Genomic DNA, 18,727 nt, shown 5'->3' with positions numbered 1-18,727 from the left:
TGATGAACAGCCCTTGGTGCCTCTGTGTTCACAGTGAATCTGCCTTTGAATTTGGGTTGCCAGACCCCACCCTGGACGCCCTTCTGCAGCCCCCGGCCCCCGGCCCTGCCCAGCGCCCCACCTCTCATGCGCAGTGGGTTGTCCCCTCAGCCCACACCTGCCAGCCTGTGCTCAGCTGCACTGTCACCCCCGGGAAGGTTGGCCTAGGCTCAGCCCCGGCTGGGAGGGACCCAGGCAGCTGGGCAGAGGCCACAGGCCGCGGCCTCAGAGCCGAAGGGAAGGTGGGGAAGCAGACGGGAGGAGGGGGGGCTTGAGGGGAGGCCTGGGAGGCACTGCAGGTGCCCAGCGTCCCTGTCACTGGCCCAGCTGGCGCTCCTCTAGAGTCCCCAGTGCAGTCGGAGACAGCAGCCCACAGGCCACCTGGGAGGACAGCACAACCCAGATTTGCAGGGACTGACAATGACCCACGCCTGGCAGGCAGCCCCAGGACAGAGCACATGGTGCGGAGCGAGAGGCTTGGGAGAGGCCCTGCGGGGCTCGGGGCGGGCTTCCCGACCTTCTGGGGACCTGGACAGTCACACAGGGCTCTGCCCTTCTTCCCCGTCACTGCCTGGAACGTCGTGATGCTTATTAATTTTTGAACAAGGGTCTGCATTTTGCCACAGAATTGTGCAGCCACAGAGGCCTGGAGAAGAGGGAGCCTGGGTTCCCAGGGGGTGTCAGAGCCCAAGAGTGCAGGGCCTGGGGCACAGCTAGGCCTCCCACTCCGTGCCTTGCCACCCAGGGAGGATGGACGGGTGGAGGGTCTCCGTTCCTCATGGCCCTGCCTAGGCCTGCCGTGTCCCCCGTCCTCCCCCGACGCCAAAGCCGCAGGCAGCCCCTGCGGGGGTAGGGGGTCAAGGCTGGGCGGAAAGGTTAAACAAGCAGAGGGCGAGGGGGGTGGGGCTGCACGGGGAGAGTAGCCGCGTCCCCAGCTCCCGGGGAGTCCTGCTGGGGGAGGGGAGGTCATCCTCGGGAGCGGAAGGCCACCTGCCCCTGGGGTGGGTGGGGGGCGGGGGTGATCAGCGCGGAGTGGGGGCCGCCAAACGGCAGGAGTGCAGGGCCTGGGCCCGGCCCGGGTAAGACCAGGACAACCCCGGGCAGGCGGGTCGGGGCGGAGACAGCCGCGGCGGGATCCAGGCCTGGCGGCCAGAGTCGGAAACTCCCAGAACCACCACCCAGGTGCCGCCTCGGCGGGACATTTCAAACCACACGGAGGAACTGGAGCCCGAGTGCTGGGGTGACAGCCGCGACCCGAGGGCAGAGGCGGGGCCCGGGCGCCTTAAGGTAGGTCTTTGTTCTTGCCGCGGAGACGCTTTCGGCCTCGGGGAAGGTGTTGACCCGCCGCGTGTGGACCCGGGCGGCGCAGGCGGCGCAGGGGCGCGGTTGCAGGTCGGGCTCGCGGAGCCAGAGCGGGCGGGCGCCGTGGGCACCGGGGCTCCCCGCTGCCCAGACTTGGGCGCGGCCTGCGCCGCGCTAGCGCGTGGGCGTAGGCTTTGGTCTGCAGGCGACACATCCCTGCCGCCTGGCGAAGGCAGCCTGGCCCCCGAGGTCTCCCTGGCGGGCTTGCCGTCCGCGGCTCAGCCTCTCCCCGCTCTGCGGAGGCTCGGTTTCTGCATCGGGGGATGGACGCCAAGGCGGCTCCTGGCCACGGGGCAGGAGTGGCCACGGGGCAGGAGGGCACAGCTGAGGGGCGACGTGGCGGATGCCACTCCAGCAAAGGCCCGAGACGAGCGGGAGCACCCACTCTGGGACCGAAGGGCCGAGTCCGCTCCGAAGGCGCAAAGGCTGGGAGGGGGGCGGCAGCCCAGAGGGGCCGGGAAGGGGGGCGGTGGGGTATCTCCGAGCTGGAGCGGGGCGGGGTGGGGGGGTCGTTTCCCGGGACGGCTTCTCCCCAAGCGCCTGGGGCTCCGACACCCTGACACCCAGCCGCGCCTGGCCGCAGGTCCCCGGCCTGCCCCTCGGGCTTTGTGCCTGCGCGAGCGCGGGCGCCGGGGGCTTCGCCCGTCGGACCCTAATTCCCACCCGGGGCAAACAGGTGCCGGGTGCCTCGGGGACTTGCCACCACGGTGCGAGCCCGCTGTGCGCAGTCATCCGCCTGCGTCCCCGCGAGTGCGTCCAGTCAGCAAATTGTCAGCGCCACCGTCCCTCCCCCCCCCCCCCCACCTCCGCTAAAAAGAATCGGAGGAGGCTTCTTCTGGAGCGAGGCGCCGGCCTACGGGGTTGAGGGCAGTCATTGGCCACCAGACCCAAGCTGCCTGAGGTCCCCAACAGCATCAGGAGTGGGAGCGCGGCCATAGGGTGTCCTCCCTGGAGAGAGCCCACCGAAGTCCGGGGAAAACAAGAAAGAAACCCAGATACCGCGGACAGAGGGGCCGGATCCTGCTTAAAATATGCGCAAACGCTGCAGGCTGGGCGGAAGGAGGGTTCGCGGATTCGCGGATTTGCGGATTCGCGGATTCGCGGATTTGCGGATTCGCGGATTCGCGGATTCGCGCAGTTAGCCACCCGCCCCCACCCCCGACCCCTGCCGCCGGCCTCGGAAGTCCCGGCCCCGCCGGCCTTTGCGCGGCACCCGCGCGGGTGTGCGCCGGGCGGGATGTGACAGGAGCCCGGTGTGGGGCCAGCACCGCTTGCTTCTTCCCGTGGAGCTGCCCCGCGAGCCCCCAGCTCTCCCGCCGGGGCGGTGTCGCAGGAGGGGGTGTTTCGGGTCAAGTCAGTGACGGCGCTACCCGCCGCCCCCCCCCCCCGCCCCGCCCCGAGAAGCTGTCCTGAACTGCCAGCGCCTTCCGCAGGCACCGGTGTTTGAGGGGTGACCCTGCGCTCCGCGTAAGGAGCCTCGGTCTTGGCCTCTGTGAAATGGGGCTAACAGGGCCTCCAGGGCATAACCTGGGGTCTTTTGGATGCCAGCGCAGGGGCTCGCTGGGCTTCTCCCGCTTCCCCCCTCCCCACACCCCACCTTACCCCCAGCAGCCCCAGGGAAGGCCAGGGACCAAAGCAGGCTTCCCCACCCGCAGCTCCTAAGACTCCCTGGTTGGCTCTCCCAGCCAGGCTCCCCGGATTCGCGGCACCGCGCTGGGAACACCTCCCATGAGCTGGAGGCCTGAACTGGGACTGAAGAGCTACGCGGAAGCAGCTCTCGCTGGGAGAGCTGCCTGGAGGAGGTGATGTGCACGCAGGCCGCACTCTGAAGGTTGGTCTCTGAGGCCGAGTGAGTGCACCCTCCCACCATCCCTCCTTCCCCGTGTCCCCTGGGTCCCCTCTGTGTCCCGCTGAGGACACTGGCTCGCTGGCAAGCATGTGGCAGCAGTTGGGACTCACCCCTGCACTCAGCAAATGTTTGATGAGCGGCTTCCTCGTGCCCAGCAAGGTTCTAGGCCCTGAGGACCCGACTGGCAGTGAACTAAAGCCGGGCTGCCCTGGGGGGGTTTGGGGGTGGGGTGGGCAGGCAGTATCCACACTGCAGGCCGTGAGGACAGGCCGTATCTGGGCGGGAGAAGGAGGCATTTGAGCTGGGCCAGAGCGACAAGACCCCTGGCTCCACGCTGGGGGCGGGGTTGGCGGAGCAGAGGAGGCACAGGGTTTGGTGTCACCGTGGGCAGCCGATGGGGAAGGGACAGGACCTGGCGGTGGCTGCCAGGCTTTATGAGGCAGGTGGAGAGGCAGACTGCCAATGCAGGCACCGCGGGGCCTTCCCTCAAAGCCGAGGCCCTGACTGCCGCCCACACGCGTGCCTACAGGGAGATCACAGGACCGGCTGCCCGGTGGCCTCGCCCTGCAGCTGACCACAGCCTCCCCTGGGTCAGTGCAGGCACGGGGTGGGGGGGGTAAGTGGCCCTGCAGCCGCCCTGTGAGGTCAGGATCATTGTTGCTCCCATTCTCTAGATGGGGAAACTGAGGTTTGAGTTGTTCGGCAAAACAGCATTAAGCAGAGTGGGAGGAGGTGTGCCTGATTTGGGGTCCCCTACCGAGGTCAGGCCAGCTGGGACGTACCTCATAATCCCAGGGACAGCTGGTATGGGGGAGACAAACCCACTGAGGCCAGGGTCTGCCCAAAGACTCGGCAAATTCACATTCAAAGCAGAGCAAGCTTGAGCCTTCCCGTGCTGTCCTGGGGCAGCCGGGCAGGCGGTGACTGGGGAAGGGGAGGGGTGTGGAGCCATAGCTCACCCCTGCCGCTGGCCACAGCCCTGGGAACCAGCTCCCGGGCTAGCACAGGACCCCCACACCTCAGCTGGCCTGAGCAGGCCCTGGGGAGAGGTGCCAGGGACGCCTGGGCCGGGGGGGCGGGGGAGCTGGCTCTCCCATTAGCTCTGGGTCAGCAAATGGATGGGTGCGGGATTGGGGGGGAACTCGGGGCTGGGCAGGCTAAGCCGGTTAAATTAAGACAGCGTCAGTTGTGGGGAGCCTAGAAAACCCTCCCGCCTCTGGGCTCCCAGCCCTGTCTGGGCCCCTCGTGAGCCCCTTCACCTGGACGTCCTGCCCTGGACAGTGGGGACGGTGACAGCACCCGTATGAGGACAGGTCTGCTGTGGTGCCTCACTGCTCGGGGCTTGTGTGGAGCCCTCAGCCAGGGGCTCGGCTGGGATTTGCTCCTCGGCTGCTCCCTCCCTCTTTGGCGGAGAGGTGACCTAGGGAAGGCCCTGTCTTCTTGGCCTCCGTGCCTCCCTTTCCCCCAGGGGGTGGCTCTCAGTGTTCAGTTGAAGGCAGATGAGCCCACTGGTCCTGGAAACTATCGGCAGGATGGTCTCAGGGTCCCCTGGGGCGAATCCCGACTCTGCCACCGTCCGTAGGGACCCTGGGTGAGGGCCACCACCTCTCAGGACCTCCGCTCCCTCCTGGCAGAGCCCGGACAAACCTGGGCCAGGCGCCAGGACTACGTATCAGAAGGGTAGCGGTCCTGCACACTTTTCCCTTTCACTTCCTGTCCTTGGACTTTTCTGCCTTGTGCTCCCCTGGATCCCTTCCGCCCCACACAGGGAGGAGGAGGGAGGGAGGGAGAGGAGAGGGAGGGAGAAGGGGAGAGAGAGGAGGGGAGGGAGGGGAGGGAGGGAGGGAGGAAGTTTGGGGGAGAGCCCCCACGTGTGCACTAGACCCGAAGAGGTTTCAAGGACAGCCGAGCTCAGCAGGGGCCCCAGAGGTGTTGACCCCTGGGCCCCTGCCAGCAGGGTCTCTCCCTGTGCCAGGACCCAGTGTAGCCAAGTCCATTGGGCCGCCCGCTGGCAGCAGTGGCCGGGGAGGGTGTCTGAGAGGCAAGGCAGAGGCAGCGGAAGTTCTAGAAATTCCAGGAAAGGCAGCCCTTCCTGGGGTGGGGCTGAGCAGGCCCTCGCGTGGGGCTGAGGAACTGGGGGCCGCCGGACCCTGAGGGGCGTTTCTGATTTATGTCCACAATATATGTTGCCCACCTGCTTACGCCTGCTCTGGGGCTGTTTCCGGTGAGGGTGACGCTCAGCAAAGCCCTGGGAGAAGCAGCCCCCCCCCCCGCCCCGCCCCGGGGCGCACTCCACTCCTGGCTCAGGGACCGCCACTCCCCACGTCACGGCGAGTCTGGGGCCACGAGCTTTGCCCACTCAGCTCTGCCTCCACTGAGGGGAGTCCTCCCTCAGCTCCTCCCTGGGGCTGTCCCCGCCCCACCGTGGGGCTGCCCCGAGGCGCAGCGGGGCGCCTGGGACTGGAACTGCTGGAGGACCCCCGGCGGCTGCAGGGGAGTACTCTGCCCCCAGCCCCGCACTCACATCGGGCCAGCCCTCCCTTTGCCCTCTGCAGAGGTCGGTGGCTTGGACCATTTTGCATCACTCCCCCCACCCCAGGAGAAGGCTCAGAAGGAGTGCTGCTGGGTGCAGGCCCCGTGCGCCCCCAACCGCCTCCGCCCCCCCCAGGCCACGCAGCTCATTTCCTCCTGGCGCCTGGTCCCCCCACCCCCGCCCCCATACAGAGCGGTGCCAGGTGCACACGGTGCTGGGGAAGCTCGGCCATCTGGGGTCCCTCGCACTCTCCCCTTGGTGTGGGGGAAGGCGTGGTCTCCGCCCTCCAGGAAGTGGCTTTTCAGCTCCGTGGAGGACGTAGATGTCTCAATCTCCTCGAGGCCTTGGGGTGGGGAGGGGGGGTCCCCAGTGAGCTGCAGGGAGCAGGGGGGCCGCTGGTGCCACTTAGCTGCCAGAGGAGGGGAGGGCGGGGTCGCCGTCTCAGCCCCTTGGGGGCGTCCAGGGCCCCTCCCGTGCTCCTTGCTGCCACTTGCACGGCTTGGCTGGGTCAGTCCCATTAGCAGGTGCATCATCCCCCTGAAAAAACTGAGGCTCAAGGGGGCTGTGGGCCCCGAGCTTGGGCGTGGAGTACCCTGAGGCCGGACAACGGCTGCTTGTGGCATCCTGGTCCGCCACGAAGGACAGCCCCCGGGACCGCGCAGGGCAAGGGCCGAGCTGATTTCAGAGACCCTGAGCTGGCCTTGCAGGGCGTCAGGGCTGAGACCCTGGCAGCTCAGCACAGCCCTGGGGACACCCACCTCGGGGTGTCTCTGCAGGCCTTAAATGAAGGTCTGTCCTTACAGACTTCCCAGAGGAGCTCCTCCCCTCGGTGGAAGGGGGAGGGCGCAGCTGGGGTCTGATCACGGCCCCTGTCTGGGAATTACATTAAAAAATATTTTTTTTAACATTTATTTATTTTTGAGAGACAGAGAGAGACAGAGCATGAGCGGGGGAGGGACAGAGAGGGAGACACAGAATCCGAAGCGGGCTCCAGGCTCCGAGCTGTCAGCACAGAGCCCGACGTGGGGCTCCAACCCACCAACCGTGGAGGGCTCTCTGCCCTCCACCTTGGTTCTGGTTTCAGGAGGAGGAAATGAAAGTGAGATTTCCACTGAAACGTGTACCAGACACGGCCAGGCTGGGCACTCCCCCCCCACCCCCACCCCCACCGCCGCGGGCCGCCTCCGCTAACCGTGGGCTCAGAAACAGCCAACAAAACATGGGCTCCCCTGGATGCCAAGGCTGCTGCTGGCCTTGAACTTGGGCCCCATGTGGCGGCGACCTCGTCCTTGATGGATTCTGGGTCTCGGGGGAGACGCTGTTCTTCCGTGGCTACGTGCTGGGTCACAAAGCTTGGGTGAGAAGGACGCTGGGGCCTCGGGACCCCTCCCGCACCGTGTTTTTTCGTAGGGATGGTGTGAGGACGCAGGGCGGTCCTGAGGGGGAAAGCGCCCCTTCGCACACCTCGGCGGGAAGGGTGTTCCTTCGAGCCAGTTCCCGAAGTGTCCTCAAGGTGGTGCTGTTGGGACAGGACCCGCTCCTCCAGCCCCTGCGTGGCTTCTGCTTTTTAAGCTTTCAGAATAAATTAGCCTTAGGTGCCTACCTCCTCTGCGCTGCAGAATTCCAGCAAAATCTGGTTTATTTAGAGATTCGGGTCCAAGAAGCTGTTTTGTTTTAGCACGTCCTCCCCTGGCCCCGGGAATGTAATGTAAGGCGATTTGGACCCTCGCTGTTTCTGGACGCATTTATTCGGGAGTTACTTTCCGGCTGGTTCTGCAAACCACTGTCGCTGTGCCGCGAGCCGCTGGGGGCACTGTGGGCTGAGGACCAGGCCCCGCCTTGCACGCGGCGGCCGCTGGTTTCCGCCTGCAGCCGGGACGCGGTACAACCTGTTCCGCCTCCCACCTCGTGCCCCCCGCCGGACTGGTCCTTTTGGGGTGCCCCACAGAAGCCGGAAGCTTCACCCGTCAGGAAGAGTGGTAAGCACGGGGGCTGCGGGCACTGGGTGAGGTTAGAGACCCGCCAGGAGGCAGGACCACACCCCTGGGGGCCCGGCGGAGGGGTGAGGGCGCAGGGGACGGCACGGCGGGGCGCGCACGTGGACAGAGGCTTCTAACTGAGGGGCGCAGGCAGGACTGGACCCCGCCCCACCCCCTCAGGCATGAAGCGTTCAGGAAAGCTGCCATCACCCGACGCTCTCGACGGCACGGGTTTGGGGTGTCGTGTGAAGTCAGGTGAGCCGCACGTCCGACCCGATGGGCGCGGGGGCCCAGCAATCCAGCGCGCCCTCCCCGCCACCAAGGGGTTCCCCTCCCTGCCCACCCCTGCGTGTCCAATCCACACGGCTGTCCCCGGGCAGACTCTGGCCAGCCTCGCGTGGGCTCAGCCCAAGGAGGGAGCCCCGGGGAGAAGCCAGCAGCAGGAGCCACGTGCAGGGGGCCAGACGGGATCCCAACCACGCGGCCGCAGCGTGACTTGTCTGACACTGGAAACAGGGTCTTGTCGAGGAAGGGAGCGGATCTCTGGGCTCACAGCTCCTCTCCAGAGACACACACACTCCCCTGGACGGCCAGCCTGGCTCCAGCCTGCCTCAGCCCCAAGTGTGTGCACCGGCCTGGATCTCTCCTCTTCCTCGGAGCGAGCGGGCTCTCACAGACCGTCGCTCACACAAGCTGGGACCCGGCTTCCGAGGCCCCATATTTCTGTTCATCCTCACGAGTGTGAGTAAAGGGGATGGCAGGAGCAGGGAAAGAGGTGGTGGGCGATCTTGTGTGGTAGTGAGTTCCCTGTTAGGAGAGGTGTGCGAGCAGCAGGTGGATGACCCCTGTTAGGAAGATTCTACACTGAGCCGTTGTTCGGGACCCTCCCTCTGAATTAGTTTTCCAGGATGATGTCCGGGCATGGCTTCAAGCCCGCCTTCTGGCTTGCCTCCCCCAGGCCCAAAGAGCAGACGACGGGTGTACCCGGTAAGTGTGGAGGGACCCCGGCCCAAGCGGCCGCACTGGGGGCTGGTGAGGACGTAGGTGGCGTCGTGGGCTGAATAACGTCCCCCAGGGACGGCAGTCCTAATCCCAGAACACACACACGTGACCTTGGGTGCGAAAAGGGTCTCTGTAGCTGTGATTAGTCGAGGATGTTGAGATTATCCAGGATTACCCACATGGGCCTTAAATGCAATTACGCTATGCTAATAAACGGGAGACAGAGATCACACACACACACACACACACACACACACACACACACAGAGGGAAGACAGAGGCAGAGGTGGGGCAGGGCGGCCACAAGCCCATCACTGCCTAGAGCCCCAGAGGAGCACGACCGTGTGGACACTTGATTTCGGCCCAGCAACACCGATGTCGGACTTCTGGCCCCCTGGACTCTGAGACAATACATTTCTGTTGTTTTAAGGAGCCCAGTTTGTGATTTAGTAGTGTGGCCAGGGCCGGGCGCCCCCACAGGAATGCTGGTGGCGGGGGGCGGGGGGGGGCGGCGGGGGCTCATAGCCCCACGGAGCTCGGGCGGGGCCAGGGAGGAAACCCGAGCCTCCTCTCCTTCAAAATCTTTGTCACACTTGAGGTATCAAGCTTCTGCCAAGGGCGGAGCGGATGTTCCCAGCAGGCCCTGTCGCGAGACATGGCACGGCGCGGGAGAGCATCTCGGACGAGGAGGAGCTGGCGTCGGTAGGGTCTCCCGGGGCCGAGCCTCCAGTCCCGGCCGAACGGTCGGGAGCAGCCCAGGCTGGAGGGCAGATGATGACAGAAGGACTGGGAAGCGATTCACTCTCAATTCACCCCTCCGTCGGGCAAGAAGGCTCACTGGACCGGGGTGAGCGGGGTGCTGACTGCCTCTCCCCGGGGGGGTGGGGGGCTCGGAGGCTTGGGCCAGGGGCTAGAAGGCTGGGGGGCAGTGGTGCCTGCTGATGGCAATGTCACTGATCGGGGTTCGAGGGGGCGAGCGTGGGGTGGGTGGTCCGGGCTCCGAGGGGGCAGGAGGAGGGAGGAGAAGGTATAATCTCATCAGCGCACAGCAGCTGTGTGCGCTGGCTGGACTCCAAACGCAGTGCTCCCTTTCCGGTTCTAAACTGCCCGTCCACCCACAAGGGGGCCCGGTGGGGGGTGACGAAGGCGAGGGGCAGGGACAGTCCCTCAACTTAGGTGCCGCTGTATGCCCATTCGTCTGGCAAAAAAAAAAAGGAAAGAAAAAGGAGGTACGCGGCCTGTCGGCAGGGGTGCGGAGGAGAGGCGCCCCGTTCGGGGCTGGTGCAGGTGTGAAGCGTGGCAGCCGGCTGGAAAAGCAGGGTGGAAAAGCGTATCAGGCACACGCACGTGCTACTGGGCCCCTCAGTCCTGCTTCGGGGTTTTGTCCCATAGACACAGAGGGAGCCACACCTAAGGGGACAGGGACACGCTCCCGCGGGAGAGGACGCAATCCCAGCGTCCCGTGAAGCCGGACACTAGGTCAACGCGTGGAAAGGAAGGCGGGGGAGAGTGCGGCCCACCCGCCACGGGATGGGCGCAGCCGCCACGCGGGTGACAGCCGAGCCGCGCACGAAGCCACGCCCCGGACGGAGCCCGCGTCGAGCAGCGACTCCGAGACCCTCGGGCATCTGCCGTTGCCGCCACGCACGTCTGTGTCTCCGCGGGTCTGTGTGGGGTTGAGTGGGTCCGGGGGGGAGGGGGGAGGGGGGGGAGGTGCCCCCAGGTGGGCGGCGTGGGTTTGCAGGGGCACAAGGTGTGGGGGGCGGACACTGAGGGCGACCACGGCAGAATGCACGTGAGCCCAAGGCCGCGCAAGGGGCACAGACAGGGCGTCCACCTGTGCGTGCAAGGGGCACAGACAGGGGGCAGATGTGTGGGTGCGGGGGTGGGGGGCGTGCTGTGAGGGTGGCCGTGTGGAGGCGTGGAGGGGTGTGCAGATGCGTGAGGGTGTGTGGGGAGAGGTGTGCGTGTGGGTGTGAGTGTGGGGGGCGGACGGGGGTGAGAGTGGGTGTGCACGCGTGTTATACGTGCTTGTAGATTACGTGAGCGCGTACGAGTAGGTGCACGGGTATGAGGGGGTGCGCGTGTGGATGTGTGACGGGAGCAGATTGAGTGTGTAAGCGTGTGTGTATGGGGCGTGGGCGTGTGAGGGGTGTGTGTGCGTGTGTGAGGGGTGGGGGCGAGTGTGCGGGGCGTGGCTGGAAGTGAGCGGGGGGCGTGGGGGGTGGCCGTGTGCCCCAAGGGGAGCAGGAGAAGCCGGGGGGCCGCCGAGCCCTAGGGGCGGGTCTCGGGGTGGCGGGTGTCCAGATGGCCCGCATTACCTCCTTTACATCATCGCGGACTTTTCACATTTCCAGATCCTCCGTGCCGGGCATGTATTATTTATATGATACGAAAGTTCTTCTGCGGTGGAAAGAGATTGGGGTGAGGGCCCCGGAGGGCCGGGGGAGCGGGGCAGGCGCCTCGTCTGGGCCAGGGGGGGGCCCTCGGGGACGCCCTCATCCGTGCGGCCCAGGGGCCGGCCTCGGGGGACTCCCTCGGCCCGTGCTTCCCTGGGTCGGGGGCTCGGTGCCCCGACAGTCCTGACCTCGCCGGCCCCCTCCGCCCCCCCTGGGGTCCCCCGACCTCTCCCCCCACACCCCCCCCATTCCACCGCGGGGTGGCCCCGGCAGGATGCCCGTCACCACTCTTCCCCCCCAGAGGATCGCTCTGGGGACGTCTTTCTCCATTTCTTTGTTTAAATTCAGTAATGCCCGCACCTGGCACAAAACCCAAATTGCGCCAAGGTGCAAGGAGTAGGACAGCCGGCACCGTCCCACCCTCGTCTCCGGGATGGAGCGTCACCCAAGCACCACCACCACCCCCCCCCCCCCGTCCCTTCCCACAAACACGAAGGCTGTACTCACGCGGGGGCTGCTGGAACTCGGGGCCACACGCTGGGGGCTCAGGACGGCAGAGAGCGACTGTCCCTCAGCTCTGGAGTCCAGAAGTCCGAGATGGGGGTGTCCCGGGCTGCGCTCCCCGGAAGGCTCCCGGTGGGGTGTGGGCGTTAGCTCCAGTCCTCCCTGTGCCGCCCCCGTGCGTCTGCCTCTTCGGCGTGCTCTTTCTAGAAGGACACCAGGATCAGAGGCTCGGCGACTCCAGTGTGACGTCATCTTAACTAATCACACCTGCCCCCAAATCTCAGGACTCTGTCCCCAGCTCGGGTCACATTCTGAGGCACTGGGGTTAAGGCTTCAACACAGGAATTTCGGGGGGACGCGATTTAGCCCCTCACAGAAGCGGGCGCAGGGGAGTATAAGCGAACATACCTTACGTGGGGGTGTGTGTGTATATGGACCTCGTGGTACTTGCCCCCCTCGGCCCAATTTCTCACCTTCTGTGCTCCGGCTTGCTTCCTTCCCCCCCCATTCCCGCAGGCGGGGGTCCGCTGTCGAGAGCACCCCCTTCTATCCCAGGCTGCAGGAGGAGGCAGCGTGGCGAGGAATCACCCTACTATTTACATACCCAGCTCCCCGCGTGGGCTCTCGGTGGTTCTCCATCGTGGCCTGTGGCAGTGAGTTACCTCCGGGTGGTCCACGGCCCTGCCCACGGTCTTTCTGGGGGAGGGGGGGGATTGTGAGCGTCGTGAGGTCACACGTATGAAGCCCCAGACGGGGCCTGCCCACAGCTGGGGCTCCGGGAAGTGCTCGCTGAACCCGCTGGGCTGGGCGTGGGACTCACTACCGTGTGTGGGGAGGGCGAGGGGTGGGGCCCTGCGGCAGGGACACCGAGCAGTGTAGGGGGACGCTCCTGGGAAGAGGCTCCAGCCGGCACCCTGCACGGGGGTGGGGCACAAACGCGGCCTGCTGGGCCATCCCTTCCAGGACCAAAAGGGGCGAGCCCGCCAGACCGTGGGGTTCCCACGCCGGCGCTGGCCGGCTGAGGTTTCCAGAAACTCCCCCCCAGCTCCTGGGAAGAGGTTCCCCACACTGTGGTCCCCACCCTTATTCCAGACTCATTTCTCCAAGTCACTTCCCATCAAGGTCACGGGCAGCCCAAGCTGTCTGAGGGTCCCCAGTGGCTGGGATGTAACTCTGAGCACAGCCTGCTCCATTGAGGAAACCAAGCCCTGCTTCCCCTGGACGGTCCCCTTCATACTGGACCCAGACGTGCCTGCACCCCTGAGCCTCAGAGACCACAGCGTTGCAGGAACCGGCACATCATCACGCTCCCAAACAGCCCTGACATGTCCATCCAAGGAGTGTTTTCTGGAGCGGCAGTTTTGCAGACATTGTCTCCGGCCCCAGGGAGCCTGGTTATGCGCATTTCCCCGCGGGAGAAAGTGCTGCTCGCTGGGTCCCAGCGGTGGGCGCTCTGCAGGGCCGGGACCCAAATTCTCACATGGCCCTGAAATGCGCTGAGAAAAAAAAAAAAAACCAACCTGACGGGTGGACAGAGGGCCGGATAGACGGGCAGATGTGGAAAAGCAAACGTGCTAACGGGAAGAATCTAGATGTAGGCGTTTGGGTGTTCTCTGGCCAATTCTTTCAACTTTCGCACGTTTGAAAGTTTTCAGAATAAAACGTTGGGGAGAAAACATACTGCCTCGTGAGTGAGAGTTATCAGCAAGGTCCAGGGTTCGGGGCGTCTGCTCTGGGGCGGGGGGAGGCGTGGGAATCAGGTGGGTGCTCACCCCAAGAGAGGACAGGACAGGACAGGACAGGATGCGGCCACCAAGCCTGGGGTAGGGGTGAGCAGAGGGGGCCGGCCCGGCTCGGGCCCAGGTGGGTGCTCCCCGCAAAGGCCCTGACGGTTGGAGATGGAGGTGCCTCTTTGCACGGCTCCCCATTCCCAGGGGGGCTCTGTCAGGGCCGCTGACCCCCCCAAGGGGACAGGGGTTGGCACATCTTTTCATCTGGCCCCTCTCACACGAGCTGTCAGTGGGAAGGGCTGGGCCCCTTCCGGGTGCTTCCATGAGGAGGGGGGGTGTCTTCAGGACTGGCTGGGCAGCGCTGGTTGGTGGGGTGATGCTCACACCCCACTGCTCCACGGGCCCAGGATGCCATCTTGCTCCTCCCACCCCTGCTGTCCCCTCCCCCCACTCCCTCCTCCCCCCCCCCCCACTCCTTCTCCCTCTCCCACCCCAGGGAGGGGAACCATCCCCTTGACGCCTTACGAAAATTAGCTTCCTCTTTCGAGTGCTTAAAACGGGGGACTTTTGCAAGGAGGGATGTGGCTCGAGCCTCAAATGCAGCCCGAATAATTTTCAGACATTTGGTCTTTCTGAGAGCAAACATTTGGATTACACACCAAAGACCAGCCTGCGCCTTGATCTCCCCCACCAGCCCCTCGCGGTGGACGCCCTTATCCTGGCTTCCCAGCAGGGGTGTCGGGGGCAGGGTCGGGCCCATGGCCACGGAGGGGGGCTCAGCAGCTGAGCTCAGTGCCTGATTGCGCATCCGGACAGCCACGAGGACACTTCACGCTGGCTGTGACGTGGGGAGCAGACCAGCTGACAGGCCGGTAAGGAGGCACTGGGGCTCTGCCCGCGGCCCGCTCGGCCCCCCACACCCGCTGACGGACCCTGGAGACGGGGCCCTTTGGCACGACCGCTGCCCTCACTTGGACCCTCCCTTGGGCTTGGCCATCTCCCATCCACTTTGCCATCCCTTCCAGGCTACTCCTACGGCTCTGCTTTAGCCCTGACACCTCCCTGGTTATACGACCTTCAGTGGCTCCCTGTTGCTCTGCAAACTAAGAACCCTATGCTCTAGCTCTCCACACACAGGCCCTCTCGACTGTAACCCATCCCCGCTCTCTCCTCCCCGGCAGCAGGTCCCCCTTCACACCCCTGCCCCTGGTGTGCAGCGACCTCATGCTAGGAATAACCAGAGAACTGCTACCTAAAACAACCTGGCTCCCCGCCCCCCCCACACACGTCACAGGGCCACAGAGGAAAGTCGGTACCAGCAAGTGCTGGTGAGGGCAGGGACACCGGGAGGGCTGCTCCGAACCGTCTTTCTGAGGTGCTGAGTGATGGCGCATCTGTCCAGACCCCCACCCAGGAGCGCCATCCGGGGGCACGCACCCCTACGCCACTCTCAGAAAGACAGGCAGGTCTGCCCCTCCCCGTGATACGCACAATGGCGGGAGGGCTGGCTCTCCACCCCTCTCCTTCTCCCTCCCCTGCACCTCCTCCCTCCTCCTTCCCCCTCCCCCTCACTCTCCCCTCCCACCCCCCTCTCCCTCCCCCTCAGCCCCTCCACGTTGGGTCTGGGAACCCAAGTGGTGTGGAAGCCAGGTCTCGTGGAGGAGACCCAGCCTCAGCCCCAGATGAATGAGCCACCGGGCTTCAGATGCGTCTGTTTCAGTCTTCGAGTGTTCCCGCCAAGGCCCCAACATCATGCACAGGAGGCAAGGCATCCCAAGCCCCGGACCCCATGTGGTTGTTGTATACCCCTAAGTTTGGGGCAAGTATGTGATGCAGCCATAATAACCAGCACAAGGCGGCAGGGCAGTTGGGTCAGTACCCAGTGATTTACGAATCCGTGCCACGCGGATCAGCACGGATCTCAAACTTTTACTTTCAGGGGGGAAAATAAGGGACAGGGGAGGTACATACACAGGGCACAGGGTGGGGGGTGCGGCGGGCATGAGGGTGAGCTAAGGCCAAGGGGATAGGGGTGAGCGAGGAGGGAAGCACGAGTAAGACGAATTGTAATTCAAAAGTGGACATTCCCGGGGCCCCCCGGGGGGGGGGGGGCTCAGTCGCTTAAGCATCCGACTTCGGCTCAGGTCGTGACCTCGCAGTTTGTGAGTTCGAGCCCCTGCGTCAGGCTCCGTGCTGACAGCTCCGAGCCTGAGCCTGGAGCCTGCTTGGGATTCTGTGTCTCTGTGTCTCTGCCCCTTCCCCACTCACGTTCTTCTCTCCCTCTCTCAAAAGTTAAGTAAACATTAAAAAATTTTTCAGTGGACGTTCCCTGAAATTATTCCAACCACCCTCCCCAAACAGCTTATTAAGACCAAACAAAGCAGGTGGAGACCGGCTGCAGGTTGCTGACTCCCGATGGGACCTTCTGGGATTTTTCCCACGACCGTGTCTCTGCCTTGCAGGGCACCGTTGATGACCAGCTCTGAGCTAGGCACTTGGGACACAGGTGCCAGGGCACAGCCCCTGCTCACTGTCCAGCTGAGAAGACCACCCGGCGTCCTCTAGGAAGGTTTGCTGGGATCCCACCGCAGTGTGGTCCCACTGCACAGGGGAGAGAGAGAGAGAGACCCAGAAGGGGGAAGGAAGGACAGGAACGGACAGAGAATAAGCGGGGGGCGGCTGCGGGGTGCCTCACAGACACGGAGACACAGGCACGCTCTACTTTTGTGCCCCAGGAGTCTCTCTGCCCAGAGCCTGCCCACAGGGGATGGCAAACGTGAGCTCTGGCCCTCTGAGCGCCAGAACCTGGGCTCAGGGCCCTAGGCGGTGGCGACAGTCTCCAGACAGTGCCCCCAGGGAGGAGTGCCGGACACCGTCCGGGCCGGAGAAGGGCCAGCCCCTCAGAGCTGCCCGCAGGTCTGAACGCACGCAGCCTCGGTGGTGGCGATCCCCAGTTCCCGCCTCTGCAGACGGTCCTGTCTCAGAACTGGCCTCTCCTCCCACCTCGATGCAGGGCTGCCCTCCGCTCCGGCTCTGGGACCGGCCCTGTGCACAGCGGCGGGAGGCCTGGGCAAGCGCCATGCGGCGGGCGACCTCTCGCCTCCCTGGCCGACCCCACGGCCCAGCGGCGACCAACTGCGGCTCTGCACTGCCCGCCTCGTGCGCTGGGGCTCCGCCGTCACCATTGTCGTGACCGTCTCGGGGACCCAGCGCCGGGCGCCCCCGCCGCTGCCCTGTGCCCGCGTCAGGGAAGCGCCTTCTGCAACCCCCACAAGGCCCGTGTGGGAGACACGAGAAGGCCCACGCTCCTCCGCTCGCCTTCAGCCCGTCCCCGACCCGGCGGCGCGGCAGAGGCAGGGGGGCGACCCTGGCAAGAGAGCACTGAGGCTTGGGTCCCCCGCCTGGGCGCACCCAGCCCCCCTCCCAACAGCCTGTCACCGCGGGGCGCCCCCCACCCCCGCCCCGGCGGCCACACAACTAGAGAGCAGAGAGAACTGAACCCAGACTCCGGAGGAAGCCCCCACGCTTGGAAATCATGGCAGTGAGGGCACCAGCCTCTCAGGCTTGAGGTTCGAGAAGTGTGCTGAAGGAGGGCCCAGGACATCTCCCTTAAAGTGGGTGGTTACGTCCCCACAGCCATTGTCTTCTTATCTGGGCACCTCTCGGGCCTCAGTTTCCCCGACTCTCAGAAATGCCCTCTGATTAGACCGTGTGGTCAGCTCCCACCCACCCGGCTGGCACTTCTCTTCCCAAACGACTGGGGTTGCCAGCTCTCCCCTTGGCTCAGCCCCTTCCGGCTCGACCCCTTGGAGTCTCCCTGACCCCGGGAGCCCCCAGAGTGTAATACTTGGAGACCCCAGCTCTCTCCACTCTTGCACAGCGTCCTCATCTACAAAAAGGGGGATAGAGCCCTCATCTCCGTGTCTGCCTCCAGGCTGGGGAGAGCCCCTGTCACCGCCAGGCTTTGCCCCTTCTGGGGCCCGATGTGAGGGCCAGAGAAGATGGGCCCGGCATCTGGTTCCTGAGGCTGCAGAAACCCCCTAACCCCCCAGAGGTCCTTCCCATCAGCCGCGGGGGAGAAAACCGGGGGCTGGTGAGACGGGCCAGGGCAAGCCGGCTCCTGCAGGCACTCCAGAAAAGACACACGGGTGCGCAGCGTTTCACCTCCGCGGCCGCAGGCCGGCAGAATCCCGCGGGCTACGCCTCGTCCGGGCCGGCTCCGCGGCCTTGCCACTCCGCTCCCCCGTCCGACCCCAGGCCCCGACCGCCGGAATTCAGGCCTGCCAGAGCCACTTACCAGACGGTGTGGTCTCTCCTCGCCTCGCCTCTGTTTTCCCCTCTGGAAAATGGGGTTGATGCTCCCGGCCGCCGTGGCTGATCTGAAACTCGGAGCGCCGGGGGGCCGGCCTGCAGCCGTCCCGGGAGAACGCGGGCAGCACGCGGTTGGACAGGAGCCACCCCGGCTGGCACTGGGAGGCAGGATGTAGCTCTCTCTCGGAGATAACCCGCGTCCGGTGAAGCCGGCTCCACCCGCGCGACCGCGCTGCGACCCGGTGGCTGGGCCGTCACCTGCTCCCGGGCGGAGCTGACACAGCCCCGAGGTGGCGGCGTGGGCCGGGACGCATTTCTGTCGCCGCGCTCCCTGCTGCAGGAACCGGACGAGACTCCCCACGGGTTCAGAGTCTAGAAACGGAGGCTCAGTGAGGGATGGGGCCTGCCCCCCCCCCCAAGACCTGAGCGGCCAGGGGCACTGGCTCTCGCCCCCACCCCCTTCCTAAGGCCCGAGCCTCCCGGGGAGCGGTGCGCGCAGCGGGCGGGGCCACAGGGGTGGGGGTGGGGGCGAACACCTCCTTACGCTCAGAGGCTGAGCCCGGGAACGAGAGGGTTCCATGCACCCCCCGGGGCACTGAAAACATTTTATTACGCGTGGGCACCGAAACCGGCCGCAGCCTCGCAGCCCTGAAGCCGGCTGTGGCCCGGCCTCTGGCGGTGCTTGGGAGTCGCGGGGTCTTCACGCCCCGCTCGCACACGCACCTCCACACGCGCGCACACCCCGCACATACCACACTCGCGAGCGCGCGCACACTCACTCACGCCCGGCGCGGCGCTCGCCCCGCCGCGAGGCAATTACGGCCGTGGCCGGGCGCTGATTGGCCAGCACGGCTCTCTCCGGGGCCCCGCGGCCAATGGGCTGCCGCCCGGCCGAGGCCACGCCCCCTCCCACCCCCGGCGCGGGGGGCGGCGCGGGCCCGGGCAGCGGATCACGCGGGGCCCGCCTGGCCGCGACCCCCGGCCCGGGCTCCCCGCGGCCGCCCCCACACCCCCCACCC

At 65.7% G+C, this 18,727-nt stretch overlaps 1 long non-coding RNA gene across 1 annotated transcript; it reads right to left on the bottom strand.

Annotated features, from left to right (window-relative positions):
- Window positions 1–9,968: 9,968 nt before the first annotated feature.
- LOC128776685 (uncharacterized) lies at window positions 9,969–18,190 on the bottom strand. Its single transcript, XR_008421879.1, has 3 exons — window positions 17,695–18,190; window positions 11,671–11,870; window positions 9,969–10,071 (listed from the first exon to the last, which is right to left on the bottom strand). It is a non-coding gene; the product is annotated as an uncharacterized LOC128776685 (long non-coding RNA).
- Window positions 18,191–18,727: the final 537 nt, after the last annotated feature.

The sequence above is a fragment of the Panthera pardus genome, unplaced genomic scaffold (genome assembly GCF_024362965.1).
Source record: "Panthera pardus isolate Hobbes unplaced genomic scaffold, ASM2436296v1 HiC_scaffold_13, whole genome shotgun sequence".
NCBI lineage: Eukaryota > Metazoa > Chordata > Mammalia > Carnivora > Felidae > Panthera > Panthera pardus.
The sequence above is the reverse complement of the archived record's forward strand: the minus strand, read 5'-3'. Positions and strand labels throughout refer to the sequence as shown.